The sequence below is a fragment of the Telopea speciosissima genome, chromosome 3 (assembly GCF_018873765.1).
Source record: "Telopea speciosissima isolate NSW1024214 ecotype Mountain lineage chromosome 3, Tspe_v1, whole genome shotgun sequence".
NCBI classification, from domain to species: Eukaryota; Viridiplantae; Streptophyta; class Magnoliopsida; order Proteales; family Proteaceae; genus Telopea; species Telopea speciosissima.
Window position 1 is genome coordinate 59,879,349 of NC_057918.1, and position 10,522 is coordinate 59,889,870.

Here is a 10,522-nt window from a genome sequence, read left to right on the forward strand (position 1 = left end):
CCGGTCATAAAGAAGAATGGGAAGCTAAGGGTGTGCATCGACTTTAGAGACCTGAACAAGGCCACCCCCAAGGATGAGTATCCAATGCCAGTGGCTGACATGCTGGTTGACGCGGCCGCAAAAAAACCACATCATGTCCTTTATGGATGGCCACGCCGGGTATAATCAGATCTTCATTGCGGAGGAGGATGTCCCAAAGATAACCTTCCGTTGCCCAGGCACTTTAGGGACTTATGAATGGTCTGTCATGCCGTTTGGGTTAAAGAATGCTGGTGCCACTTACCAGCGGGGGATGAACATCATTTTCCATGATATGATTGGCACCTTTGTTGAAGTTTACGTTGACGTTGTGGTCAAGTCAAAGCAGGAGCACGAATACCTGGAGCACTTGGGACAGGTGTTCTCCAGGATGAGAGTCACGGTCTGCAAATGAACCCTCTAAAGTGTGCCTTTGGGGTGGCGGCCGCTAACTTCCTTGGGTTTTTGGTTCATCAAAAAGGAATTGAGGTAGACAAGAACAAGGCTAAAGCCATCTAGGAGGCAAGGCCGCCTACAAACAAAAAGGAGCTACAGAAGTTTCTGGGACAGGTGAACTTCCTCAGGCGCTTTATTGCCAACTACACAGGGTGGACCAAGGTTTTCTCCTTTCTATTAAAATTGAAGGCTGACGAGGAGTTCAGATGGGAGGAGGCCCACCAGGAAGTGTTCGACCAAATAAAGGCCTACCTAACAAGGCCTCTGGTCCTAATGCCTCCAAGGAAATGGGTGCCTCTAAAACTATACGTGGCCGCAGCGGAAGGTTCAATAGGGAGCCTACTCGCATAGGATAATGAGGCCGGGAAGGAACAGGTTGTGTTCTACCTAAGCTGGGCCTTGACGGAAGTAGAGTGGAAGTATCCTGTGATCGAGAAGCTCTGTCTGGCATTGTTCTTCTCTTACAACAAGTTTAGGTACTATCTTTTGTCGGCAATAGGGGACGTGGTTTGCCAGACCGACGTCATCAAGTACATGCTCACACGCCCAATTTCTAAAGGAAGGGTGGGAAAATGGACTCTCGCTCTTACTGAGTTTGCCCGCCAATATGTGCCCCAGAAGGTAGTCAAGGGGCAGGAGCTTGTAGATTTTTTGGCAGATCATCCACCCATGGAAGCCGTCAGGGATATAATGGAGGTTTCCCTCATCAGCCTGATGCCATGGAAGCTTTTCTTTGATGGATCCAAGACCGAGCAGGCAATCGGGGCATGGGTCATTTTACAGTCAGCAGAAGGGACAGAGACTCAAGTAGCCTTTCGGCTCGACTTTCCTTGTTCAAACAACCAGGCCGAATACGAAGCTCTCATACTAGGGCTGGGCCTACTTCTCGGCCTTAAGGCTGACACCATGGAGACTCACAGCTGGTGATCAAGCAGTTGGTCAAGGAATATTGGTGTGAGAGCGAACACTTGGTGGACTATCTTGCGCAGGCCAAGAAGCTAATCAAGGGTTTCCAAGACGTAGTGGTTCACCACATCCCACGATCAAGGAATCAGACCGCGAACGGGTTAGCACAGGCAGCGTCTGGAATCGGTCTACTAGAAGGCAGTACAAAAAAAACCATCGTCATCAAAAGGCAAGCACGGTCCGCGGTCTATGAAGACAACTACCTGGAGGTCAACCATGTCGAAGACACACAGCCTGATTGACGAACACCGATCGTCCAATACTTGAGTAACCCTGGGCTAGGGTTTGACTGAAGGATCAGAGACAGGGCCACATGGTACGTGCTGATTGGGGAAGACCTTTACAAAAAGGGGAAGGATGACCTATTGCTCAAATGCATCAACTTGAATGAGGCAACGCTGGTCATGGCTGAAGTCCACGAAGGCATCTATGGAGCGCACCAGGCTAGTCCTAAGATGATTCAGCGCCATGGGTATTACTGGCCAACTATGACGGCAGACTGTGTCAAGCACGCCAAGGGATGTTGGGCATGTCAGACTCACGGACCAATACAGCGGTTACCAGGGACGGAGTTTAATCCAATGGTCAAGCCATGGCCATTCAGGGGATGGGCTATGGACCTCATAGGGAAGATTACCCCATCAGGGACACGGGGGCATTGCTTCATTATCGTGGCCATGGACTATTTTACCAAGTGGGTTGAGGCTGTGCCAATGAAGGGATTCAGTCAGGTCGAAGTCATCCAGTTCCTCAAGAGTCACATCATTCACAAGTTTGGGCTACCAGAGACTATTACGTGAGACAACAGAAGCATTTTCGTTGGGGATGAGGTAGTGGCGTGTGCAGTGGAGTTAGGAATAACATTCACATATTCCACCCCGTACTACGCACAAGGCAATGGTCAGGCCGAGGCAAGTAACAAGGTTCTTAAGGGATGTTTAGCGAAGGTTGTGGATGACAACCCACGAAGATGGGCGGACATGCTTTCTGAGGTATTGTGGGCATTCAGGACGTCACAGCAGACCAGCACAGCCACCACACCCTTTGCATTGACATACGGCCATGATGCAGTGTTACCCATTAAAGTTAGTGTAAGATCAGTGCGGGTAGCATTCCAGCAGGGACTTACGCCAACAGCCTACAGCGAGGCCAAGATGGTTGAGATCGACGACCTGGAAGAAGACCGCTTAGGCGCATTGGACAAAATGCAGGTTCGAAAGAGGAAAGTTGCAACCATCTACAACAAAAGGATATGCCCAAAGCACTTTCAGGAAGAGGACATCGTCCTGAAGGCCATACTTTCGGTTGAAGCAAAGGACCCCAGACTGGGAAAGTGGTCCCCAACATGGGAAGGACCCTTTACGGCCTGTCAGGTGCTCCGGGGTAGGGCCTACAGGCTGCTTGACTTGGAAGGAGGCATCCAAATCAAACCTATCAACGGCAAGTTCCTTAAGGCTTTTCATCCTACGGTCTAGGATTTAGGGTGAACGAGGCAAAGGAATCACACCGTCGGAGCGAGGTCGTGAATTAAAGGAAAGCAGGCTTTGCTTCTAAAGAAGTCCAAACACGGCCTGAGTAGGCTGAACACAACAAAAATAGAAAATAAACCAAGTATCACTGTTCTTCCAACAAAAGGGGGGGGGAAGGCACGCAGACCCACTAAAGAAAGTCTTGGGGGGTGGATTCGCGGAGCTCATTCCATTTCTTTTCCATCACTGATAGGCGCTCGTTGGCTATGGTCAAGTTGGCCTCATGGCTTGGCCTCAGTGCCTTCAGCTGCTTGACTTGGGCTTTGGCAGAAGTGGCCTTTGTGAACACGGCCTGGGAGCCTAAGAGCTTCTGTTTAACCTCTTGGTCTAAGGCAGCCCTATCAGACCGTAATATCGCAATCTGGGCTTCCAAGCCTGCTATGTCTTGGTCCATTTGGGCTAGCCGGTCTTATCCTTCTTTCACCTCATCCACAGTCATCTTGAGGTCGTCCCGTAATTTTTGTAAGTTCTCGTCCATGGCATCACTCTCCTTGAGAAGGGCCTCGTATTTCTGGGCATTTTGGAGGACGAGGGGGGCCGAAGTGGTCATATCAAACATGAAATCGATAGCCCCGTCTAACCACTCCTTGATTGGGATGGGAAGGTCTGGCAACGACAATAGAGTGCGAAGCGCCTCGGCAATAGACGTCAGGTTGCCATCACCCACAGCCTCTCGGAAGGGTGATTGCAGGAAAGAGTGCAGGAGCGCTTTTGCCTTGGTCACCTGGGTAGGAACGAGTCCAAAGCTTGGGGCGTCACCAATCTCTTTTTCATCATCAGAGGAAATCAGGCCAGCTAGAAGAATTTCCAGGCTCGCAACCTGAAAAGAAGGATGAGTCAGCACTGGCGAGACGAGAAGGCGAGCGTTGGGGCTAAGGCACACATACCGTGGGGGTGACTGCAGGAACGACATGACTCAGAGGAGATGGAGAAGCTGGATCATGGACTAGGGTCTTGGACCCGCTGGGCTCAGTCGCATCGTAGGTACTAGGCGCGTCAGCGCTGGTCTCTTCTTCTTCTTCAGAACTACTTTCAGGGACACCGTTCGAGTGAGAGGAGGTTTTAGATTCCGAGGAGCTAGTAACAACAACCTGCAGGGACTTCGTGGTGACAACCTGCTTCAGTCGAGCACTAGACCGAGTACGGTCTTTCACCGACCGGGACGTGACTGAAGGAGATGCTACTGTGGAGGTGGCATGAGGCCTAGTGCTTGCGGGCTGACTTCCTTGAAACACACTTGGGAGGAGGGCCTGGCGTGGGGTAGACTTTATCGGGCTGATGCTTTTTGGACTCTTATTTACCTAAGGGGGGTCATCTTCAGTGTCTTCATCGTCCTCTGGAGTAGACCCGTGATCACTTGGGGCTGACTGGACGGAGGATATCGGCCGAGCTGAGGATTTGCCTGAGGTAACAGAAGGAACGGTCAGCAAAGGACAAATAGGGCAGCAGAACGAGAAAGGAAGGTTAAGGCTTACCAGCGGCTTACTTGGAGACTGATGCTTTCTTCCGCTTCGGGACAGCGGTTTGATGACTGGTGGTACCTGAAGATGAAGGAGGGCGCTTGCTGCTTTTGTGGCAAGACCGAAGTGGGAAAAGGGACTTGAAGTATGTATCCCACCAGGCCGTGAAATCTTCGGTCATTGTGGGCTCCTTGACAAAGAACTGCAACTCGAACTATGAGAGGACTAAGGCATTCATGGCTGATGCATAGAGAATGTCGGCCACTAGATCATCTTGTCCAGCCCGCAGTCCGTGATAGAGCAGTAGTTGGGGCAGGGGATTGCCTGGCAAAGGCTGAACTGGCGCGCGTAGAAATGGGGATTGTACATTTCAAAGCCACAAGTGTTATTGCTCGAGGGCTCTAAAGTAACCCCTACATGAAGATCCTGACAGACTAAGAACTTCCCCCATAGGGCTGGTTTGGAGGTAGGGCAATCAATGGCTAACGAGAGCCACTCAGGGATAGCCTCTCCCGTCCGATAGGGGAGAAAGAAGGTGCCACTTGGGTCGGGCTCAAAGGAAGAGAAGAAGTCGTAATATTCTCGTAGGGTTTTAGATCATGGTGGGGGGACGATGGAAATAGATAACCGGCCACAGGGCAAACTGGAAGCGGCGAGGGCACGACGTACAGATCAGTAAAGTGAGCACGGAGCCACATCTGGAGGAGCCATAACGGGCCACCGCCATAGTCAAAATCGAACTCGGTGTTGTCATTGCAGCCCCAAAAGAGGGCGGTCAGAGCAAAAGAGGCCAAATCAACCACGCGGCCTTGCCCCAGGGCGTTGGCCAAACGAAGATAGGTCTTTGAAATCATGTTGGACCGAACACAGGCAACGTAACAATAAATCCAGAACAGGAAGAAAGCCATGAGCTCTTTAGGGGAAACAGAGCCACGGGTCTCCGGGTAGGCCCGTAGATAGAAGCTATAACTAGCAGACTTGGTAAATTCAAGGCCGTACTGTATCTCAACCTCACTGGAATCGGTCAGACTAGGGGAGGAGCCATTGAACTCTGCGCCTTCGGCCTTCAGGCCGATAAGGGCTCCGACATCCAAGAGGGTTGGGGCTGCCATTCCAAAGCGAAGTGTAAAGTGTTTGTGGACCGTGACCAGAACTGGAGCGCAGCCTAGAGCAGGGGACGGTCGAGAGGAACGGAGGTGGTTGAGAGCTAGATGGCGTGAAGGGTGTTGAGTTTGATCAACAGCTCTGAGCGGTCGCAAACCACTCCATCAACCCAGGTTTTCCAGTCTGGGAGGTAGTGGGGCCACAAGTGCGCAAAAGCCCTATCCTTAAGTTGCAGAGGGTCTAGTGATTGGGCGAGCAGTTGTTCCCGATCATACTTCTGGAAGTTGGATAGGCCATGGGGTTGACAAGCAAAGGTCGGGCCTAATCTAAACACAGAGGGGTCAGAGCAAGGGATTTGTACCTCGGTCAGGACTGAGGAGGGCAAGAGCGAGCGCTTCCGCGCCAGGAGGTCTCCTGCTTCTTCTGCCGCTGCTGGTTCCTTTTTCTTGGCCATGGAGTCAAGACATGGAGCTTGGCAGAGACGAAAAGGAGAGAATGGAGAAGGAGATGGACGAAGGGCGATAAGAGGGGCTAAGCGAAGGGGCGTTCTGTTGAAGGACCCTCGGTAATCAGCAGGGGTCTTAATGGGAGGCTGGAACTTGCGCCATCATTATGGTGGGAGGTTTGAAATTCAAAACCCTGACGGCCCAAGAAGATGAAGCGATGAAGGGGTTTGCGCGTGATGGATCAACTGGAGATGACTGCCGTTTCGGCCACAACCTCCTCTGAGCTTGGGCCACGTGGCATCGCTCAGGGAGGATTGTGAGGGGCATTGTTTGCAGCCCAAACCACCCAGTTCTGGCCAGGTTGGGTCAGGAGAGAACCAAGGCTGGGCACTTGTCGATGGGCCAAGATCGAAGGAGGACACTGGAACGTGGTTGCACCCTGACGGTTAGGGGCTGGCCCACGTGTCAGAGGCACAGGCAGTACCAGACGCAGGGCCGCGTCTCGCAAGGAACGAGAATAAGGACAACGCTAGTGGGTCCCACCATTGCTGCAGCAGTTGGAGGAAGAGCAGGGTTGACGGCTTGCGTGGCAACGCCTGATTGGAGTTTAGGAGACATGGACCGAAGAGGCTGGCCTTAGAGGGAGCAATTGCACGGACTGATAACCGCCAAGGCCTATCTTATATAAGGGAGAAAGCTTATCCATTGGGGGACACACACAATTACACCTGACAACCAGCATTTGTTTTATTCTCTGTACGTTTTGCCTTTGCTTGTTTTGTTCTGCATTCTTTATTATTCTTCTTGTTGTCATTTGAGGCTGAAGGGAATGTACGATCACATACTAAGGGCAACAGGGGTGTACGCACGAGGCTCACACTTGTATCTGGTATGATTGATCAATGCATTTACTATTTCAGTTCATTATTGTTTGTGTCTCAAAGTTCTTTCCTTTCTACTTGAGCAGTAGCAGTTCGGGTTGTAGTCCGTAATTGTTGGCTTAACCCAAAAGACCTTAGAGCTACTCAGGCAAGAGGGAAACCTACTAGCCTAGTAAGGAGTCAGATTAGGCTGTTCTCGGCCCCGTTTGAACCTGCGCAAAGGTTCTGGCACGCCCGCACTATTCGCACCACGTGCGTATCCCCGCGTGCGAGTGTTTGGGATTTCTATCACCAACAGGGATCCAAACCGTTTTTCTCTATGAGGCTCAGTTTTCTTTGCAATAATTGACTGATACTATGTGCGTATCAGATACTATAACTTTAGGGAGTTACTAAAGAGTGGCTTGATACAGCAATGGGTAAGATTGGTTGGGGCCAGTCTTTTCTTTTCCCCCATTCAATTGTTAAGGTCCTTCTGAGAATTGTCTGGGATCACTGCCCTCTTTTGATGTGCTTTATTCGAAGATATTCACATACTTGGAAGCTAAGAGTTTTCATCAAGACTCATTCCTATAGCCTTCAAGAACACCATGCGTGCCCTTGAGTCACAAGCTTAAAATTCTGGCAAAAATCTTCAAAGCTGGAATAATCTCTCTTTTGAAAGAATTAGGATGATCAAGGAAAAAGTTTTTCTTGACTTAATGTGAAGCCTTTTGAAGCTTGCGCGGCTGATCATGAGTGTCATTATTTGGAATCCTTACATTCCTTAGAGACCAGATACATTAATATTTTGGCAGTAGAAGAATGCTTCTGCAAACAGAAGTCACAGGAGACATGGATCCTTGATGGAGGTAGAAATACGTGCTACTTCCATGAGTATGCAAGCACAAGGAAGAAATGGAATCATATTTATGGGAATAGGAGTGAGAGTCACCCAGGCCATTGGGCTAGTGACACGAAGGAGATTGCAAAGATTTTTGAAGATTACTTTCGTTCTCTTTCACCATATCTTATGGCCCTTTTCCAATAAGTCTTTACTAACAAGCTTACAATGCCTTGATTAGCTCAGAATATGTACCTGGGATTATTCCAACAGCAACAAGGTCACGTTTGGCTGAATTTTTGCCTGATCTAAACTAGTAATGCATTTTAATTAAGGGCTAGAATTAAATGCATAAATAGAACTGGTAGCATTGATTGTAATTTCCTCTCCTTTACTTCTTAGCAATAAATGGTTTCTTTCCATTAAAAAAATAAAAATAAAAACATTTTCCTCCTGACCTAGGTAAGTAATTTTCCTGTGTCATACTTCTCCATATAAATTCTAAGTAATTCGCTTGCTTTGCTTCCAGGTAAACCTCATAACATTTTAAAAGAAAATTTTCAGTTGTAAACAACAAGAAAACAAAAAATTTAAGATTATAGAGCCTATCAGGACGTCAAACTAGACATGGTATCTGGCTGGGATTTCTTTGTTTAACCAAACCACTTGGAAAAATAGGAACAGAAACCAACATTCTGGTAAGGTGATAGTTCTTCATCCTCTCAAGTCTCAAGTAACAGTTCACATAAAACTGTAAGTCTCAACTATCAAGTAACCGTACATGTACACCAGACCCAGACATTGAGTGGCATTCCTTCATTTAACCATATAAAATATAAGAATCTGGGAACCAATTGCCAGAATACCAGTAGGCAAGGCAGCATCTCTAAACAGAGGAAGAAGAAAAAAGAAATTTCATTAGACAAAATTGAAAATAGAATGATCCTTCGCAATAACAGACGGCATAATAGGCTGGTCCATAGAAAACCATCTTTACTGGAGATTAGGCACTCGAAGTTCTAATAATGCAAATCCTCGACGAGGTAATAATAGTCATCCTGCATCACCATCTTCACCATTGCCAGGGACTCTCTCCTAACAAGAAGTGCCTGAGCCTGTACCTGTAGGGTGGACAGGTTACTTAAATGTTCTACTCCTACATAATTTATATTTGATGATCCAGAAAAGAAGGAAAAAAAAAAAAATTCATATCCACACACTTTTGACTCCAGTGGAACTTTGCCCATTGCCTACCTAATTCTTAACAAGTGAAAAGGTTAATTTGATGACTTGTGCTGTCCCCAGACCTAGCTTAATATAACACCAACAACAACCATAACCTTAACCAGACCTAGCTTAATTAATCTTGCAAATATCAAACATCTGGCCCATTGTTTTTTATTGGCTCGTTCGATATAAAAAGTTTCTTAGTTAATCAAACTCAATATCAGTAACTATTCCTCTGATGTCTGAAGCAGGCTTCACAAACTGTAATTTCACTTGATGGGAAAGAGGATTCCACTGGGCAGTAGATTTACACAAACTCGTTTAGAAGCTTTACAAGGAAGAATTTTTCTTTCACATAAATATAACAGACAGATTCTTGCAAAAATTTTAAGTAGCATGCATGAGCATTTGTTAAACAAATATAAGTAGTATCTTTAAAACCCATCATCTAGTAACTGATGCTCATCCACAAGGAGCCTGCATGATAACACTTCTGTTTCTGGGACATGATTCTATTCCAGAAATGACTTTTTGTACTTCTGTTACTGAGCTATATTTCTGAGAAAAAAAACATGTTTAGTAACGCATAATAATTTCTATTTCTTGATCAGAAAAGAAACAGAAACGTGTTTGTTATGCACAATCATTTCTGTTTTGAGAATTTCTATAAAATTAAAAAAATGCCATAAATACCCAAAAATTTGGTGGAGGTGACGTGGTGGTGGTGTTGGAGGTGGTGGCAGTGGCGGTGGAGGTGGAGGTGGCGGTGGTGGTGGTTGTGGTTGTGGTTGTGGCAATGGAGGAGGTGGCAGGGATGGAGGTGGTGGTAGTGGTGGTGGTGGAGGTAGAGGTGGTGGTAGAGGTGGCAGTAGTGGTGGAGGTGGTGGCGACGTCGATGGTGGTGGTTGTGGTGGTGGTGGTGGTGGTAGTGGTAGTGGTGGCAATGGCAGAGGTGGTGGCGGTGGCGGTGGCGGTGGCAGAGGTGGAGGTGGTGGCGGTGGAGGTGGCGGCGATGGAGGTTGTGGTAGCTGTAGCGGAGGTGGTGGCAGTGGTGGAGGTGGAGGTGGCAATAGTGGTGGTATTATTTTATTTTGAACATGAGATTACTGCTTTGCCCATCAAATTAAGCATGTGCTCATTAAAGAGCAACTCCCCCTTATTTCTTTCTTTTATTTCTGGGACTGAGAAGCTTCAAATTGGAGCTTCTTTTTTTCTATTTTTCAGCAACTTTTTTGTCCCGTTTCATTCCCAGGAACAAAAGAATGAACTGATGTTAACAAACGGATTTCTTTTATTTTTTAGTTCTCAGGAACAAAAAAAATTGAGAAATAGAGAAACAGAAGTGTAATCATGCAGGCCCAAGGTTTCACATCTGATTTGTTATGCAAATTTAATAAACGGAAGTCAATGATCTGAATCTTCTAGGCCCCTATTAGCCACTGAAGGTGAATAGTCCCAGTCCCACCTTGCACTCAGCGGGATCCACCTGAGTGGCAGATGGAGGCAATACTCCAACCCTCTCCCCCCCACCCCCAAAAAAAAATTCCCATATTATTAGGAATTGAAAAATAGAGGGAGAGAGCGCACCCTCAGGCCTCAACCTAACCCCCAC

The 10,522-nt window shown here is 47.7% G+C and overlaps 1 long non-coding RNA gene across 1 annotated transcript in view; it reads left to right on the plus strand.

Moving 5' to 3' along the window:
* The first annotated feature begins 933 nt into the window (after positions 1 to 933).
* Positions 934 to 10,522, plus strand: part of LOC122656533 — a 10,504-nt gene continuing 915 nt past the window's right edge. Inside the window, exons 1-2 of the long non-coding RNA XR_006332121.1 lie at positions 934 to 944; positions 4,291 to 4,300. This is a non-coding gene — a long non-coding RNA (uncharacterized LOC122656533). The remainder of the gene's footprint in view (positions 945 to 4,290; positions 4,301 to 10,522) is intronic.